The sequence below is a fragment of the Pogoniulus pusillus genome, chromosome 4 (assembly GCF_015220805.1).
Source record: "Pogoniulus pusillus isolate bPogPus1 chromosome 4, bPogPus1.pri, whole genome shotgun sequence".
NCBI lineage: Eukaryota > Metazoa > Chordata > Aves > Piciformes > Lybiidae > Pogoniulus > Pogoniulus pusillus.
Window position 1 is genome coordinate 6681233 of NC_087267.1, and position 19475 is coordinate 6700707.

The following is a 19475-nucleotide window of genomic DNA, read 5'->3' on the forward strand; positions in this document are numbered from 1 at the left end:
TATTACAGATGCAAAGGAAAGCAACACTTGAATTTGTATTTCATCAGCAAACTAACCCTCCACAACCTTTTCACTGTCATCTGCTAGCTCAGATTAACATCAGTTTAGTTTCTTTTGCTTTGAAATAAAATATTTTTTTAAAAAGCACTTGTTGAAATGTGACCAACAGGTCCTTCAATAAGGGTCTGTGCTGATGCAGGCAGTGGACAGACACAGTGCATGCTCACTATGGAAGGCAAAAGGGAACTGGAACGCTGTACTTGCAGTCACCACTGTCACGGTTCAGCTCTGCCAAAGTGCAGTAGATTTACTTGCACTAAGGTACAGAGGCAGATGATGTCTCCAGCAGAGGAGCTTTCTGAAGGGGTCATTACCTGGTTAGAAAGCTGCAGTTATTTTCTTTTAAATAGTTTTTTGGGGGGCCTTGTTTTCTTTTATCAACATTGCCTATTTGAAACACAGGGCTTCACTAGTTTATAACAGACAAGGACTATGTCTTCACCAGTAAACACAAAGCAAAACCAAATCAAAACAAAACCTACAAAACCAGATGATGCATAGTGTGGACAGTTGCCCTGCATGAAGTCATGGTGAAGTAACCATATGCAGGACCTCTGAGGAAGGTCAAACAGAGCCAAACAGTCCTGTCCACAAATCCTTACACAAGCCAAAATCCAAGTTAGATGAATTGAGTATAGCAAGGTGGCTACTTGTTCCACCTACTTGGACACAGCCAAGCTCAGGTCCCAGCCCTCCTTTTCCCAGACCTGCTGTACACTTCCTGACTCAAAGTCCTCTTGCACAAGTGTTTGTCCTTCCCTTTGCAGAAGTAGTTCTTCCTAAAGCATAGCAAAGTCCCTCCTTTTCTCAAGCCCAAAGATAAACCTTCCCCTCTCTTCTGCCTTGCTCCATATCCACTGCTTTAAGCCTCTTCTAAATCACCACACAGAAGACTGTAAGGGAGCCCAAGCCCCCTGCTCAAGAAGAGTCAGATTGCTTGTGGTCACATTCACATGGGTTTTGCATGTCTCCAGGGATGGAAAGTCCACAGCCTCTCTGGGCAAGCTGCTCCAGCATGCAACTATCCTCAGAGCAAACCAGTGTTTTCTCAAGCTTGGACAAAGTTTCCTGTGATCCAGCATGTGAACCAATGGTTGCAGCTGCCCTGCAACTGGGCCCTACTGGGAATGCAGTCTGTGTAACCAGTCTATCTAAAAGATAGGTCTCTTCCAACCTGGTTGATTCTATGATTCTGTGATCTCAGACTCCCAATTGAAATACTCTTCCATCTCAGTCAAGGGTCTCTTGGATAAAATTAGGAGATAACAATGTGGACAACTAATTCAAAATAATGGTGCTTAGAACAAGCTGATATTTGTTGGATACTGTTCTCCAAATAGGCAGAACTCAGCCTCTGGATAAAACAGCCTTTAGGTATCAATATACAAATTACACAGATATATAAATCTTTAAAAGAGCACATTTATTATGGGAAACATAACTTGATTCTTTTTGCCTTCCTTTTTCTAAAATCAGAATTTCAATGCTTTTTTCACATAGCTTTAGAATTAACCTCAACTTGAGGCCTCAGCGTCTGAGTATTTATCACATTTCTGCAACTGTCCAAGACAATTGACAGAAAAGAAGTACTCTGTACACCACTGCATTTGTGCTAAAAAGACATGTACTGTAATCAGCAAATTTTAAGAAGCAAGGAGCCTGGATCTGAAAGCACAACATTGAACCTCCTCCGAATGCAGAGCTGCTGAAGCATAAATACGTATCTCTAAGAGGAACATTTTATAATGAAAACTTTAACAAAGAATCCATGACTTTTGCCAAATTGAGACAACAACAATACTAATGATTAGACTGAGCTACATTTACAAGAATCATAGAATCAACCAGGTTGGAAGACATCTCCAAGATCATCTAGTCCAACCTAGCACCCAGCCCTAGCCAGTCAACTAGACCATGGCACTGAGTGCCTCATCCAGCATATGATGAATAGATTTTAATACAGTAAAACTTGTGAAAAGCCACAGAAAATAGGGTTTTTGCTTTCTCCCATTTGGCATGTTTGGAAAAAAACACAAATTGCAATAGTAAGTGGGCTCTTCTGCAGGCCTAATAGTGCAGAAGTAACTCTTTCAACTGCAGTCTAGGAGGGAAAAAACAAACCCTGCTGTGATGACATGATTAAACATCCTCATGTCATCAAGCCCAATGAAACATTGTGACAGGAAGTCCTGAAGCTTCTACAGATAAAGGAAAATCATTAGAATCTTTCATTGCCCAAACTAAGGACTTTTCTGTAGTGCACTTTAGGGTGTTGCACAGTAAATGGGCTAGACAGTAGTTCAGAAACTAGTAACTGTTTCTGTCATTAAAATAATCAGACAACTGACAAACTTACTTGCCTTTGTTGTGAAATAGTTGAAAGTTTCTGAATTTCCTTGGTATGAAGCATTGTTGACCTCAGAGAAAAGCAAAATCTTCTTAATTGAGTCTTCAGGGTGTTCTTTTCTTACAATTGGTAAATGAATTATTATATTTTTAGTAATGAACAAAGCTTTTCACCCCTGAAGATGCATCATTTTAGCATAGGGTGAATATTGAAAATGCAGTTGTTTAACTTTCTTTCACAATCAGATAAATCCATACATCCTCTGGCAATACCACTGCACAATTTTGTTGTATCTGCAGCAGCCAACTACATGTTTCTTCATTTTTCTGCACTGGAAGTTCACAAAGCTGTGACTTTAGAGGCCATTAGAGCTGGTTTATGATCCCCTTAAGTAAGATGCAATTGTGCCCCAGCACTGCTGCTCCCACCTCAGAAGCTATGTGAAGCCATGTGCTCACTGAACCTGTGTGAGGTCACACACTTTAAACTCATCTTTCAGTACTCATTCTCCTGAACAGCCTGTGGGGAAATCAGGCTGGGAATGGACGTGGGCAAGCAAACCACAGGGAAGAGTACAGAGCAAGACCAGTTGCCCACCTGTAGAAAGCTGTTCAACAGAGCACAGTCATCACTGACCCATAGCCATCTCTACCAGCTTTACTGATCTGTGAGATCAGAGGGTTCCCACTACCTGGGATGCTATTAGTGATGCAAATGTTGTGGCCATGATCAAGCTCACTAAAAATAAGCCTTTGGTCACCTACAGACCAGCAGATCTAACATATTGTCCTACCCTCTCAACAGACAGAACTTAGCCTTTGGCTAAAACAGCCTTTAGATAGCAAAAGACTGTACATAAAAGCTACTCTTTCTAAAAGGGCACATTTCTTATGGGAAATACAAACCATCTTTTTTTTCCATTTTAGTGATGGTCGAAGAAATCTGTGAATGACATCTGAAAACAAATGCAAGGTTTTCTAGACTTAAAGACATTGCTTAAATGGGAACAGGTATTGTATTTTAAATGGCATGAGCTAGTTTTGCATAAGGCAATTCAGGGGAATGAAGCAGTCACATAAAGATGGATCCAGTGCAGTCTCTGAACTCCCACTGTGGTGGGAGAGCTCACTGGGCATCCTTCACTCATTTTATCTCTTTCACACTTATCTATTTATTGCATAGTCAGTTGTCTCCAAGCTGACAGCAGGGTCTTAGGACGGATTCAGCCCTTTCGATGTCTCACATAATTGCTTCTACCCTCAAAAACAAATAATTTATTTTCTGCTTACTCACCACAGCTCTCGAGACCTTTTTCTACAATGCAAACCTGGCAGGAAATGTCGACAGCAAAATGCAATACGCCCCCCAGTCCCTCCCCGACCTTCAGACCCTCCAACTCTGTGCACTGTGTTCTCAAAGAGCTCCTATACAGCTTTTATCTAAACACTTCAGACTCTCTCAGAAGGAGCTAGGTTCTCAAATTTCAAATCTGTGCCCTCTGCACAGTACTTGGCTGTGCTTCTGCAGTAACAAGTATTAGCTCTCTGGTGTCACACACACTTGCCCTTTACAGATGTGACTGAAGCCTCACAGAAGTCTTCTGCCTTGTGCTCCTTTTCCTCTCATTTCTAGTCCAGACACCACCACCTTCTGATAAAGGCACTAGCGAGCACCGGAGGAACTGTGGACAAACATTCAAGACTGCCAGAGTTCAGAGATTCCTCATCGATCACCATCACTCACTCCACCCCCAAAAAAAACACTTACATCATGAGCCTCCTTGCATGCCTCAGAGCCTACCTCCACTGCCCTAGCCTAGACTTGGCTATCCTTTTTTTTTTTTTTCCAAACTCCTAAGTTTAGTTTGGCTGAGAGCTAATAAAGAAAACAAACAAGCAACAAACAAAAGTACCCACAAGTTCTTTTTATGAAAATACACCTTCACGGGACTCAAGACAGCAAAAGTCTTGCCTGAGAGGTAAAAGGCTAATGAAAGCACTCTGCAAGCAATTGTCTAGTGTCATCACACCAGTGCAATACAGAAAACTTTCCAACAAATAGCAAAGAACCCAGGCTCAGTATCACTGGATTGCTGTGCAGCAGTAATAGACACAACAGAGTGGGGTCACTACCCAGGTTAGCCAACGCTTTCACTGCTACTGGGACATTCTTGTATTTGCAGCTTGAACATGCCTGTTTGCAGAGATGAACAAGTCAGGATAGACTGAGTTTTGAGCACAACAGAAGAGTACCAGGAGATGGGAGAAAGTTAAGAGAGTAATATGGCAGGGAGCATCACTTGCCCTTTGTGCAGTCAGGGCTGCCTGACCCACATCCTGTGACCAAGGAGAGCATCAAGAAACCTCCTCCAAATCAGTAGGGCCAGCAGAGAAATTTTCCCACAGTAAGGATCACATTCATTGCTCTGTGCCAGGAACAATATTGCATTGCAATGTCCCCAGGATTCCAGCAGGCAGAAGGAAAAACACCCAACTTTAGCCATGAGCGTACTCTGAGAATCAGATCAAATGATGAAAGGCAATGCTCTTTTGGCTGCACTACAGCATGGCAGATTCTCTACATGTTAAATACATGGCCAAGCACAGCGATATAAAGTTAAGTGAAGAACAAAAACTAGATCTTAAAAAACTTTTAAATTCTAATGATTAAACAACCAAATTTGAAGTTATCTGTAAATTCAACATAGAATCATAGAATCAACCAGCTTGGAAGAGACCTCCAAGATCATCCAGTTCAACCTAGCACCCAGCCCTGGCCAATCAACTAGACCATGGCACCAAGTGCCTCATCCAGTCTTCTCTTGAACACCTCCAGAGACGGTGACTCCACCACCTCTCCAGGCAGCCCATTCCAATGGCAAATCACTCTGTCTGGGAAGAACTTCCTCCTAACATCCAGCCTGTACTTCTCCCGGCACAACTTGAGACTGTGTCCCTTTGTTCTATTGCTGGTTGCCTGAGAGAAGAGACCAACCCTCACCTGGCTACAACCTCCCTTTAAGTAGTTGTAGACAGCAATGAGGTCACCTGTGAGCCTCCTCTTCTCCAGGCTAAACAACCCCAGCTCCCTCAGCCTCTCCTCATAGGGTTTGTGTTCCAGGCCCTTCACAGAAAGCTGAAAAAGGACAGAAACTCTCAAGGATTAGACAAAATAAAATAAAACTTAAAAAGAAAACCAAACACATGCATTGAGAAAGAACTTGAAGTGTTTCCTTTACCAGTAAAATCTCAGTGATTTCTCAGTTGGAAGAGAATATGGCAAGGGGCATGTGGACAACATGAGCTTGACTATCTTAAAAAACAACCCTAATGTTTCTAAATAATTCTTCAGAGTTCTTTAAGTTTCCCAAATATGTGGCACAGGTTGTGTCCTCCTAAGAATTAGACATTTCTTCTTATCTATAATGGTCACTTATTTTTTTCTTCCTACACATTTTTCAAGTAATCTTTCCCTGAATTTATATGTGAAGAGGATTTCAGAGCTACCCTGTCTTTATTTCAGTCTGGGAATATTCTATACTTTCTCACAATCCTTAAAGCAGGAAAGCCGCAGCCAGCGCAGAGAGGAAAGCATAAATTACACTATGACAGGTTTATAAGACTAATTCTAACAAACATCTTCTCAGTAGCCTCTTATTCACTGTCTCCCCAGAAAAGCAAGGAAAGATTTATCCTGCTGGCAGCCTTTTCAATCGTATCAATGTATTTCATGAAGCACATGCATTTCAATGACACTCTGTCAGGGAAGCTCATAAAAGCTTGTAAACAGGATGAACAAGGAGGACCCCTCAGAGCCCCCTGTAAAGCAGGGTAAGACAGATATGAGACTGGATGCTATTTGATGAGATGTACTCAATCTACTTTTTTTTTCCCCACTTCACATCACTGAATTTGGCTTTAGTAAAAGCTTCTTCCCTAACAAGACCATGCTCTGGCCAGTACAATTGACTCAGAGCCAGGCAAGATAGATGTGAAGCCAAGATGAAGCCACCAGAACCCCAGCTCAGCTCAGTCCACTTCCCCCAAGGCACCTCGTGTTTTCTTGCATTGTTTCACAATGGTTTGAATGTGCAGAAAGCCCAAAACACCACTCAGAGTTTATTTCATTTCAGTAGAACCTTGACACATCTTAGTTTTATCTTATCTACGGTCATAATTTTTTTATTTAAAAACCAACCAACCAAACAAACAAAACAAAAACCTCACCAAACAAAAAAAACAACCCAACTGAAAACCAATCACCCATATCACAGAGAGAAAGCAATTATGGCCCTGAAAGCAGCCATGTCCAATGTAATCAACATCAGCTATAATATGCCAGTAATTCTTTCATGATTATTTACCATCCTGTTCTGTTTCTTTAAAAGCCATTTAAAAATTACCTACATGGAATTAAACATCTGTTGGTCTGTGTCACTGCAAGTCTTGGAAAACCAAAGTATCTTTTCCAAAAGTTAAATTAATAATATCTTTAGTCAAGTACCACTGGCTTTCCTAAAACATCATGTCACCTTTAAAAATAGTATTTAGATGTGTGATGTTGTGGAAGAGAATGTAGAACTTCATTTTGGAGACAATAACCAATCCAGTAACTCACCTGGTAGGAGATACACTTGTAAGTGAGCCAGCTCAAGTCAGCTGTCCTGATCAACTCAGACCTGGGCTGAGGATTCTGGCTCAGCAAAACCAGGACCACTGCCTTTTCCCAACCCTTCTGCACTTTTACTTTTCAGCTCAAGCATGGGCTATCTGACCCCATCTCCCACCTTTTGTTGTGAAACTGAAACATGCTCAACATTTTCCCCCTCAATACACAATTTATTTTTATACACATGTCTAAGAACTCAGCATAATATGTTTCAAAACAAGTATCTTAGTCATAATTTCCATAATATTTCAACTCTTTCATAGGAAATATGATTCAGAATGCCACCAGAAAAAAACCCAAGTGGTTTTCTATTAGAAAGTGTCCACAGCTCTTTATTTCAAATCTCATCAATAATAGAAAAAAATGCAGTAATAAAAAATCTGGATAAAGACTGACTCTTTGCAGTAGCATTAATCACCAACTGGAGATCTGTCTCAATGGTATACCACATTCCAGTGGCACATAGCTGGCCAGTTACTGAAATCACATTGGCCATGTTAAGAGCATGACAGACCTTCTCAGTCTTCAAATAAATAAAATTTAATATATAATAGGAGATAATACAGGTCTAAAGCTAGATAGCCTTCTTTAAACAAATTACCATTGATCCTGACTGGCTCCAAACCCCAAATCTCAGTAGTCCTTCCTGCCTCTCTTGATTTTTGTCCATTAGGGTAAAAGGCAGAGGCCTTCCTATGGGATCTCTATGTTTTTCAAAGGCATTTATCTTGCTGTCCATGCAGTTCACTGAGCAGAAGTCTACTTCAGCACACAAATGTTGTTAGTTTCTAATTGCACATGAAGACTTTTTAAAGTTAGGGGCCTCGCTGGCAGAAAACAACTGCTGCTATTGTATGGAAAAACTGTTGAGCCCATAACTTGCTGTACCAGAAAATCTCTTCAGGCCACGGCTCTTCATGAAATACCACATCTATGCTCAGACAGAAATGCTGTGAATCACAATACAAGTTAAACTATCAATAGCTTCCATACACCATAATGGAATTCCTAAGTTTACGTGGGGATATTTCACACATGTAACAAACACACCTAAAAGTTCCTGAGCTCCTCACTTACTAGTAAATAAAGAAAACAGTAACAGTGATTCCTTAAGTTTCTGATACTGGTTAATGCTGAAGATGAAATCCCACTAACAAACCAACAGCAGAAAGAAGATGAATATCTGGTAAAAATCTGATAACCTAAAATTGAGCCCCACACACTCATTTGAGAGAGAGAAGCAGGATTTTTCAAGCACGCCATTTGGAAATCTTTTCCAGGACCGTGCACTCTTCCAAGGCTATAAAAGAAGTAGCAAGTAGTGTATAAATTGTCTTTACTACTGGCTTTAGAGAACAGTAGTAATGGAAAAAATCAATAAATGTCTACATTATAAACAGTCAAGATCTTGTTATGGGTGAAACGTTCCTCCGTATGACTTTACAACATCAAGCTTTCAACATCCACAATTATCTATAAGTTCCCAACACTGCAAAGTGCTTTGGTGCCTTTTCATAAAGTTTTCCCAAAGAGGCAGACTTAGGATCACAGAACCATATACTGAGTTGGAAGACACCTTTAAAGATCATCTAGTCCAACCTCCCTGGATAGGCAAAAATATCTTTCATTTGTTCAGGTTGCTCAAAGCCCCATCCAACCCGACCTTGAACAAGAAGGCATCCACAGCTTCTCAGGCAACTCATTCTAGAGCTTCAGCACCCTCATTGTAAAAAATTACTTCCACATGACCAGTCTAAACCTACTCTCTTTCAAGACAAAACCTTTGCCCCTCATTCTGTCACTACAGGTCCTGGTAAAGAAGCCTGTCCTCATACTCCTTATAAGCCACAGCCTATGGTTACTCTTGTCTGCCAGCTCAGCCTGACTCTCCTAGTGACACAGACACTGTCTCTTTGGTTCGCCCCAGAGGGCACCTAACACTGACTCACATCCAGTTTTCAGTGCTCTCCAGTTCACCCAAGGAGCATCAAATGGAAAGGGGTGCCTGAAGATTTAACCATCCATAGTGCTCTGGAGGAACCACCAAAGCAAGACAAACTAAATCTGACAGCACTTTTCACAAATAATGTTTTCCACTAGCTGCCAAGAGCTGTAAAATTAAAGGTTCTGGTCAGTCAATGCCCTTCTGCTTCCATTTACAGTTAAGAATGAAAAAGCTTGACCATAATTTTCCATACTCTCCTCAGCCTGTTCCAATTTGGGGACAGAATTCAGTCTAGTCAAAAATATTTTTAAACAATGTGGTTTATTTATAATTGGAAAAGTGATTTCAGTAATCAGCAAAATTACTAGAAGCTGCTAAATTTAAAACACAGTGACTGCATTTTCTTCTGTCTCCACACAGCACAACAGACTGAACAGAAAGTCTGAGAGCTGCTTGTACACAGCTCAACAGAATCCTCTCCCTCCATGAAGAGCTGCAGCCAAAGCCAGAAAAAACACACCCAAAAAGCAAAAAATCCCAAACCAGACAAATGGATGCAATGTTAGGATATACTCTCTTTTATATATTGTGGTTCACCTGAACATCATCAGTACTAGCACTCTATCCAAAAAAGATTACTGTAGAGAGACATATAGCAGCACAATCAAAATTGTAAGATTAAACTTCTTTAGGTCACATAAGAGTTAAAAGAGAAGAGATATTGTAGGTATATGCAGAATAAAGAAGCAGAACTGCCAAAAGGCAGGGGTTCAATAAAATAAGGGATGGCCTGGGAACAGGGATTTACAACATAAATTATAAATTCATTGTAAAGTTATAAATAAATTGATACGTAAGTTACTAGCAATGATCATTACAAAAATGCAATATTGAAGTCATGAACTAGCAAAACTCTTAAGTCAGACTTGTAAGACTATCCGGAAGGGTAACAAAAGGAAAGTCAACTGGCAAACTCAGGTGTGACAGCAAATTAGAGATGAAAGAGAGGTGGATTACAACTGGCATCTATGCATTAAAAGCCATTTTACACTGCCTGCTGCATCTGCATCTGGTATTGTATGTTCTCAATAAGAAAAACACCATACAAAAGAAAAAGAACAAACCAGTCCCCACCTCCCCCAGAACAACCTTAGAAATACCCTCAATGACTCCTCTACAGAGGTTTCTACATTCTGTGTAGTTTCTGGAGCACAGCCTGTGAACACATGCACAAAACCTGCTCTGCTGCTCAAAAGTATCAGGAATACATTAAAGCCTCTGCTGTACCGATAACAGGAAACTGGTTTATGATTTCCAGACTAACCTGAAGAAGCTTTCAGCATACATTATATTAAGTTTGAACTGCAGACTGTCTTGTCTTCCCAAGTAAGCACTGCAATCCATCACGCTTACTCCAGCTATGTGACACTCTGCAAAAGTAAAAGCAAGACTAAAGCTGTGGTCTGACAGGTATTTCTGGCTGCAGATCAGGAGTGAAATGATTTTTCATTGTGAATGGTTGTTGTCTCCACTCTGACTACCCCAAAAAGTCTGCCAGCATACCAGCACAAAAAGCTGATACACATGTCATCTCTGCCTTAGGGACAGAGGTCACAACCACAACCAAGCAAAATCACTGTAAGGAAAACTGAGATCAGAATGTCTTGCCACATCTGTCCAGATGTATACTTCCTTTTGCAGCACAAGTGGGCAACAGCAGTGAAACACTTTCCTCAGAGGCTTCAAAGTGCATTGGTTTTGCACTGAATGAAATCTAACAATGATTCAGTTGGCTTTTACTCTCCTTATTCCCAGGTTAGGACTAGAGAGCAGCCAGAGATTCATTTGCCTTTGGAGTAAAAACTTTAAGATTTTGCCTTCACTAAGATTTTACAGCAGTATTGCAAATGTGTTAATTCTATTATGAGGAAGAAAGCAGGAAAAAAATCACAGTTCTGGTAATGAAGATACTGCTTCTTGCTAATGCCAGTTGCTGGCTTGCTGAGCATCATTTCCCATTCTCCCAATACAACGCATTGGACTTGTGTCTAACCAGAGGAAATTAACTTTGATAGCTATTAAACCCCATTCTTTCCACCTATTTATTTACAACTAAAAGGCCTTTCCCAGGAAAACAGAGAACCTAATTCCAAGCATGAGTAGCAGAAATGAAAATAAAAGCTAGTAAAGATGTAATACTTCTTACACTATTTGCAATAGCTCCTTAAGGGTTTCACAGAGGATGCAACTATAGAAGGGAAAGCTGTTATAGTCTCATCCTACACATGCAACTAGAAGCTAAAAGCTTTTCACATCAATTTGGTTTAGAAATCATAAAAAGCAAGGGACACAGATTTTTAATTCTTTCCATGTCATTGTCTGTGGTCCTTCATGTGCTGCAAATTTGGGAAAGGGTTATGTGACATGGACGAATCAAGGGGAAAAAAAGTAAATACAACTAGAGGAAGAGTATGTGAAAAAGTTATTACTCATTCAAGAACTGGAGAGTAAAGGAGAACTTGATACTAAAATGATATTGGTTAACACTTCAGAAATATATTAATAAATCAGGCATCATTTGCCCTTTCCTTTACAAATGAAGAATTGTTTTTAATGAACAATCAGCAGTCAGCCTTACTCATATTCGTGTTCGTTTATATGTCCATGTTACAATTGGACAAATTCAGCTCCTAAAAAGTATTTCCATAGAAAAGCATTTATGATGTAAACTTCTAACTCTTCTGGACTTCTCAGTGCTGTTCTGCATTAGAAGACACAGTAAACTAAGGAAGGGTCAAGGGCTTGTCTACCAAAGCAGCTGCTCCTTGAGTCACTCCCCTTCCAATCATTTTATAACATGTTGTGCTAGTTTGAAGCAAGCTAGAATGTTTTGGTGAGAAGAACTAGATTATAGGCTGTGAAAGGAAAACAATGGTGATGTCTACTCCCCTCAGAGTCTTGATGAAGAAGAAACGAAAACATTAGATAACACTATGCCTTGGGCTTCTGACTGAGCTACATCTCTCTAACACACCCTCCACTCACCTTTGCTTCTTAACCTCTTGGCTGAACCTCTATTCTTCCTTAGGACTGGGGTAAGGTTGAGAGGGGCAGGGGTGGTTGAGAGCCCCTCCTGGGGACTCAGGTTTCTGGAAGGGGAGTTGTGTTTCTGTATTACCTTTTACCTTGTATATTTCTGTATATATCTGTATATACTGTAAATATCTGCTTGTATATTGTGCTAGCTGTAAATGTAAGCTTCATTTATATTCCCAGAGCCAGATGAGTCTAGTCTGGGTGATTTCTAAAAGTGCGGGGGGCAGGGAACACCCAAACCATTACACATGTTAAATGTGAGAAAGGACAAGGCTGATGATATAGATGTTATGCAAAGATTTAGGAGATGACTCACCGGAACAGAAAACTAATCTTGACACTCAGTGCAAGCTGCTGCTAGCCACACACATTTTTTTCTTGTATTCTCTCTTTGAAATCTGAAATCCTAGTTAAGCTGCTGTCTTGATAGACACTAGTGAATATTTTTTTTTTCATTTATGAATATCTGTCATAAAAACACATTGCAGCTGAGACAGCTATTACTAAAAGATTTTTACAGGGGAAAAAATTAATTATTTGAATAGCTTCTACTGAATATGTCTCATTATTAGTTTCCTTAGCTGAGGTCATGGCAGCCCACAGAAAAAAAACACAAAGCAGCTGGAGAACAAAATGAATGAACAGAACTAGAGATGAGTGGATTTGGTTTATAACAGAACAGTGATTTATAGAACAATCTGCTACGTGATTCTTTTAGCAAGACAGACATCAGCATCAAAGGAAAGTAATGATTTCTTCCCTGATAAAAAATGTCGAATGCTAAAAATGACCATTTTTGGAGACTTGCAACAGTGCCCATAAGTTCAAGTGTCTGAATGGATCAGCTGTATTTGGGTAGAATAAAAAAAAACCCACCACTTTTGTTTGTGCATATACAAAATCAACAACAAAAGATGTCTGAATGTACACACGAATGGTCAGACAATGATATGTACCTCACAACAACCTAAGAGGAGACAAACCTTCAGAAATGAAGCTTATGTTGCTGTTTGCACAGAATAAGCTAGCAAGAGTCAGGCACACATCAGCGTCACAAGAAGGCAGCCTGAGTCATGGCCCAGGGAAGGGCAGCACATGCAGAAATGCTCTGCACCAGCCTTCACAGATGGCCTTTTGGTGCGGGCTAGGCTGTGCCACAGGAGGGCAGCCAGTGGGACAGGTCACACTTGGTGTTTGAAACGATGCTCCTCAAACACTGCAGGCTGCCAGTGTAGCAGGATAAGACGGTGTGAATTTTGGTGCATCAAAAATTACACTCTCTGTAAACATACTTTGTGGCTTTAACAGTTGGGCAGTGGGTTGAGCAAAGGCAGGCAAGCCCGTTAGCAGTTTCCTCCTCCTCCGTATCTCAGTGTAACTACTGCTTAAAGCCTGCAGTCTGCAGGAGCACTGGCACACAGATGCAGCACCCATCACACTCACAGTCTATCTTATTTCGTGGTAATCACTTGAGGAAGACATAGAGGAGACTTTGGTCAGTTGCTCTTTGGGTCCTGCATTGTCCATTTTGTGTCCTCCTTAAAATAACGTAGCTTTATGGCAGTCACCATTGCTCCTTTCATTTAGCGTAGCCCAGGTCTCATTAATCTCATCTTTTATCTGACCTTGCAAAAAAGCAACCTAGAGGAACACCTCACAAGCAAACTTCTCAAGGTCAAGGGTGGGACTTGACTTTGCCTCACAACTACCTCATCTGTAAAACAGCCCTACAATTGTATTTCCTGCTGTGCCAGTTTGGGCGATAAGCTACCCAGGACTGGAGGACAGAAATGACTCTTACCCTTTTCCAGGAGTGAGAATGAGGACACTGCACACTGATTGGAAGTTTAAAGAGAGATTCTATTTACAGGAGCATATATGCAAAAGGCAATCAGGTAAAATAATAACAAAACCCACTAGGCCCAAACTGGCCTTCTAGAACCCTCCACCCCTTCCACCCTCATTTGGCCTGAGGGTAGGCCGAAAGTGCCCCCGTCTGGGGCCTACAAGGCCTCAGTGCTCTGCCCAGGGAGGTGGTGGAGGCACCGTCCCTGGAGGTGTTCAAGAAAAGCCTGGCTGAGGCACTTAGTGCCATGGTCTAGTTGACTGGATAGAGCTGGGGGATAGGTTGGACTGGATGATCTTGGAGGTCTCTTCCAGCCTGGTTGATTCTATGATTCTATGAGGCAGCTCAATTCCATGCCAGCCATCTCCCCCACGAACCATGAGATAAGAACCCATGCTGTTCCCAGAGAGAAGTGAAGGGAGGAAAGGCAGGGAGGAGAAGGGGAAGAGATCAGTCAGGCACACACCCGAATATGGAACAGAATAACAGTACTACGATATCCTGGGACAAGCAGGTCCACCCCTCTGGGACGGGCTCCTGTCCCCATGTTTTTGTTAAAGGAGATCCAGGATCCCCCAAACTACCACACTTACCTCTCGTGTGACCGTGGTCACTGTAACACTCCCTGTGTGAGGACAACTCGATGCCACGTAAAGGCTCTCCGCTTGTGTGTGAATGAGCTCAGTCACGCACACCGCTCCGCGGCGCGGGGTTGTGCCTGTGTGCGCACGCCTCTGCCACCAGAAGCTGGCTGTGCCCCTCCGCTAGGTCCCTGGCGCAGTCAGGCATTAGCTCTTTTCAGACTACCTTTCCCACAGGCCACAGCCACTTCTCCTTCTCCGTGGATCCCTCCTGTGTCTTTAACAGGATGCCCTCTAGTGCATAAACCGCACACGAACTTTTTCACCTCTGCCCACACTACTGAGTACCAAATGCAAAACGTGCTTCAGCTGCATAGGCAGGGCATGATGCAGGCCTGGCACTCTCAAGCGCTAAGGAAAGGACTAGAAGCAAAGACAAGGGGAAGAAAATACCTCCCAACTAACAGCATAGAACAGAAGTCTAATCTTACTGTTCCCATCTGAACAGCAACCACAAGGAAACGGAGGCAACTCTAATGAAAGCACACCAGCTTCTAGTTAGTTTTCTGCACGATAAACATCTGCTGAACCAAAACTGTAATTTTATCCCCTTCATAAACAAATTCAACTAATTCCTCCTACTAAACTTAAACTGCAACATGCCCAACAGTGATGTTAATGGCCTCTGTAAATAATAAGAAGTTTATTTTGTTCACTATAAATTAAGAACAGAATTCAAACTTCAGACCATTCCCCATCTACTGCCGTGCAGTGCTGGCAATCCTCTGACCAGAAGAATGTGCATTTTAAGAGCAATGCTGAGTGCCTAAGTTAGCCAATGTTCATCTCGCTGAACTACAGCACCCAAAGAGAGCAAATATTGCAAACAATTTTGTTTTAAGTGGCATGTATTTTTGTTTATTATCATTTTATGTTGTTGTCACATCTCTCATTAATATCTGCTTTTATAACAAAAAGCAAATGCAATGGCTACGATGCACAGGAGAGAATTATACTAACCTACAAGTAAAAGGGTTCTGTTCCATTACAGACCCACATATGTCATTGTTTATCAGATATTCAGTGCTTTTCTCTGAGCAAAGTACTTTCTGGTTTATTATTACGCTTGTTAGGAAGAGTATATAAATAAGTAGACATTAATAAGTAAACAAGTGGCTGACTAAAGCATCTAAGTGATGAAATACCACAGGTGCTTCCGAAAACATTGCCCTGTAGATGTAATTCCAAGCTGCATGTTTAAAATACATACCCCAAATAAGACAATGTTATAAACTAGAAGGGAAGATACTTTTAATAACAATCTATTCTCACCTTAAAGACCAAAGGTAGATAAAAAGCTAAGGAAGGAGGGGCAAAACAAGAACACAGAGCCCTTAGTCTATTCTCACCTTAAAGACCAAAGGTAGATAAAAAGCTAAGGAAGGAGGGGCAAAACAAGAACACAGAGCCCTTAGTTAAAAGGCAGGCTCAGGTACTGCTGGTGAAGGCACAGGTATGTGGCACTGCTTCCACACACAAAAACTCATCCATAGAACTGCTTTGATGCTTCTCTGTCACATTAGATTAGAGAAGAAAAGGCAACACAAAATTAAACAAGAGAGATTCTGGTTGGTAGGCCTTTAGTTATTCATTTACTGTTTATTATTGATTTTTGTGCTGGTGCACAAGGATCACATGGGTGTGCCTGGGAAACAGGATGACTGCAGTTTATGGAGGGCTGTGTGTATAAAGCAGCTCAATGGTCAAAGAAGCTCTCTGTTGGATTCTCTCTGTGCATGTTTTTTTTTAACTGTTGTGGTTTGGTTTTTTTTAAACTAAGAAAGTCCCCAATGTTCACCTTGAGCTAAACCACAAACTGTTCTGTAGCTCTATAGGTCTACTGCAAAGATGCAAAGGGGCCATACCTAGAAATGGAAGCATTGAGGTGTTGGGTAAGCCCCACAGCAGCTGCTGCCCACCCAGTGAACCAAGCTGGGTCAGCATTTACAGCTACTGAGCCACCTTACAACCAACCAGCAGCTGGTCTCATCTGCACCACCAAAATGGCCCCTAACAGCCCTGTAGTAAAGTTGATAGTACAGCAGTATACAAACACATGCACTTCTACCATCCAGTAACTCCATCACATCTAAGTAAGAAGCACAGAATGTTAGGAGGTGGAAGGGACCTTTGAAAATCACTGAGTCCAACCCCCTACCAAAGCCACCCTCAAGGTAAAGAAGTTGCTTCTCATGTTTAGATGGAACTTCCAATGTTCATGTTTATGCCCCTTACCTCTTGTCCTGTCACTGGAGACCACTGAGAAGAGCCTGGTCCCATCTTCCTGACACCCAACCCTTAGATATTTATAAACATTAATATGATTGCCCCTCGGCCTCCTCTTCTCCAAGCTAAACAGACCCATCTCTCTCAGCCTTTCCTTGTACAATAGATGTTCCAAGTTCCCTAACCATCTTAGCAGCTCTGCACTGGACTCTCCCAGTAGTTCCTGTATTACTTAGATCACCTAAAGGAAAGTAGTAACTGATGCTGACTAGTCCTGCACGTTGCTCAACCATACCCCAACTGACAGAGTTTTTGTAGAGCTGTGTATTTATAGACCTTGACCCTCAAGCACAAGATGGACAGTACTATAAAATTACTAAGAAGCCTAAATAAAAGCAACTGCCTAATAAAGATGTTGCTCCATTATCAATCATTACCAGCTTGAATGTGGCTTGAAGAAAAATAGGGAGTTTTATATGTATCTGAGTTTTAGAAGACAGGAGAATAGGACCTGAAGCACTCAAAACTTTCATCTGAGTGACTTGCTAATTACTGGGTTTGACTCACATTGTATAAGATTTGTCATGTCAGAAAGATTTAAATACCTTGTAAAATTGAAAACTTACCTTGCAACTTCAAGACCCCAAAACAATGTCTGGGAAGGTGGCTAATTTTAAAATTCTTTAAACATAAAAGCACCCAAGAAACATCACAGTTTAGATTTAGATATGCCAGATTTGGTTTTTTTTTAGCACAGATTACTCATTAAATATCTCTATTTAATGCTGTCTCTTCTTGCACTGCTATCAGCTCTCAGTTTCTTGATACCTGTGACAATACAAATACAGGAAGGCAGCAAATGTGCAAACTTATTTCTGGAGAAATGTGCAAACTTGTTTGCTAGAGAATGTTTGGAAGTCATTCACCCTGAATACTCTCTCTTACCAGGACCTAACGTCGAACACCTTTCAGAGCAACACAGCTGCTTCATTAATTGGTGGGAGTGTTGATGACTGCTTCGAGAACAGAAATGCAACACAGGTTTTTCCCAATCAAAAGTTAAACCCTAGTTCTACTTCACAGACACCAATCTATCAGCTAGGGCTTTAAAATAAAGCAACATCATCCCTGCACAAGTAAGATCCAGAAGACCTGTGATGTACCAAGATTACCCTCTGCTTTGTCGAGGGCAGAATGGCACAGAAATTAAATTGTATCTGCTAAAAGCCAGGCTGAGTTATTATCTTAAGAGTTTCATAAAACCACTTAATATATATCAGAATGAACCAAGTAAACCAGTAAGATTTCTTCAACAAAACAAATAATGGAACAGCGGGTTAAGATTCCATAGTCCCCAAAATAAAGTGAGCACTTAGTTCACTTTTGAATGGGAACAAAACATTGAATGCAGGGGAAAAAATAGTAAAAATTCATACAAAAAGTACTGTGGCAAAAGAAACAGACATAATTCAAAGCACTTAACACAAATCATGTTACTGAAAGAAATGGCATTCAAAAAATCAAGCCAAACATCAGTACAGTTTTAATAAACTGGTGACACTCACTAAACTATGACAGAATACCCCATTTCTACATTTAATATGCTACTGCACTACTGACAAAGCAGTACTATCTGAAACTCCATCATTTTAAAGATAGCAATAACTCAAGCAACACAGCTAAATAAAAAATTGGATAAAATGCAAAATGAATAAATCATGCCAGACCAACCAGATGTGTCCCTTTATTAAAAACAGCCAGTTTTCTAGCCAAGAAAAAACTTGCTTTAAACTACCTGAATTTCAGTAGAGTATTTGACAGTGCCATAGGAAGTCAGTTAAGCCAGATGTAGGGAAGAGAGGAAATAGCAGGGATGGAGAAATCTGCAGCTTGCCTAGGAACACTGAGATGAAGTGAACCCATGGAGCTCTCTGAACCTTACTGAGTATTTTCATTACCAAAGCCAGAATGCTGCAGGAGACAGCTGGTATGAGCTGCCAGTGAAGCTGGATGAAAATTAATGGTGCAAAGGGCTAGAGACCAGCAGGGGTTTCTGCTCACAGCTGGTCAGCTGGCATGACAGGTCCTCACCTGCTATAGGACCACACACTCCTATGATCCACCAAGGAGATAGTGACATAAAAAAGGCAAATTTAACCATATGACTACACAGCAAAATATTTCCAGTGGAAGGCAAGAAAGATTAATTACACCATGTAAGGCATTTAACAAAGCCTTACCTAGGCATACAGTGTACAGCACTGGTTACCCAATTATGAAACTGACAGAAAACCGAAAGCGGAGTGCTACTAGTGAAATCAAGGCCATCCAGTTATTTCAGGGAGAGCAGGCTAGGAGAGCCTAACGGCCTTAACCTTACAAGCAGAGGACAAGGAGGGAAAATCCCACGTGAGGGCACTGGCAACAAGTCTTTGCAGCAGTGATGCAGTTTATGAAGGTAAGGGAGAGAGCTGCTGGGAGCACAAATGCATTTGAGCTGACTAAGACCAGAGCTTCTAATCATCACAGTTACCAAGTTCCAGGGGAAAAAATCTTCAGTATTGTGGCTTATGGAAAGAGAATAAAATATGACTGAGGACTGGAGTCAGAGACACGAGAGAGAGAGACCCATTCACCTTTCTCTCA

At 41.2% G+C, this 19475-nt stretch overlaps 1 protein-coding gene across 3 annotated transcripts in view; it reads right to left on the minus strand.

The window, feature by feature from the left end:
- ST7 (suppression of tumorigenicity 7) overlaps positions 1–19475 on the minus strand; it is a 160615-nt gene that overhangs the window by 128402 nt on the left and 12738 nt on the right. The window lies entirely within an intron of this gene.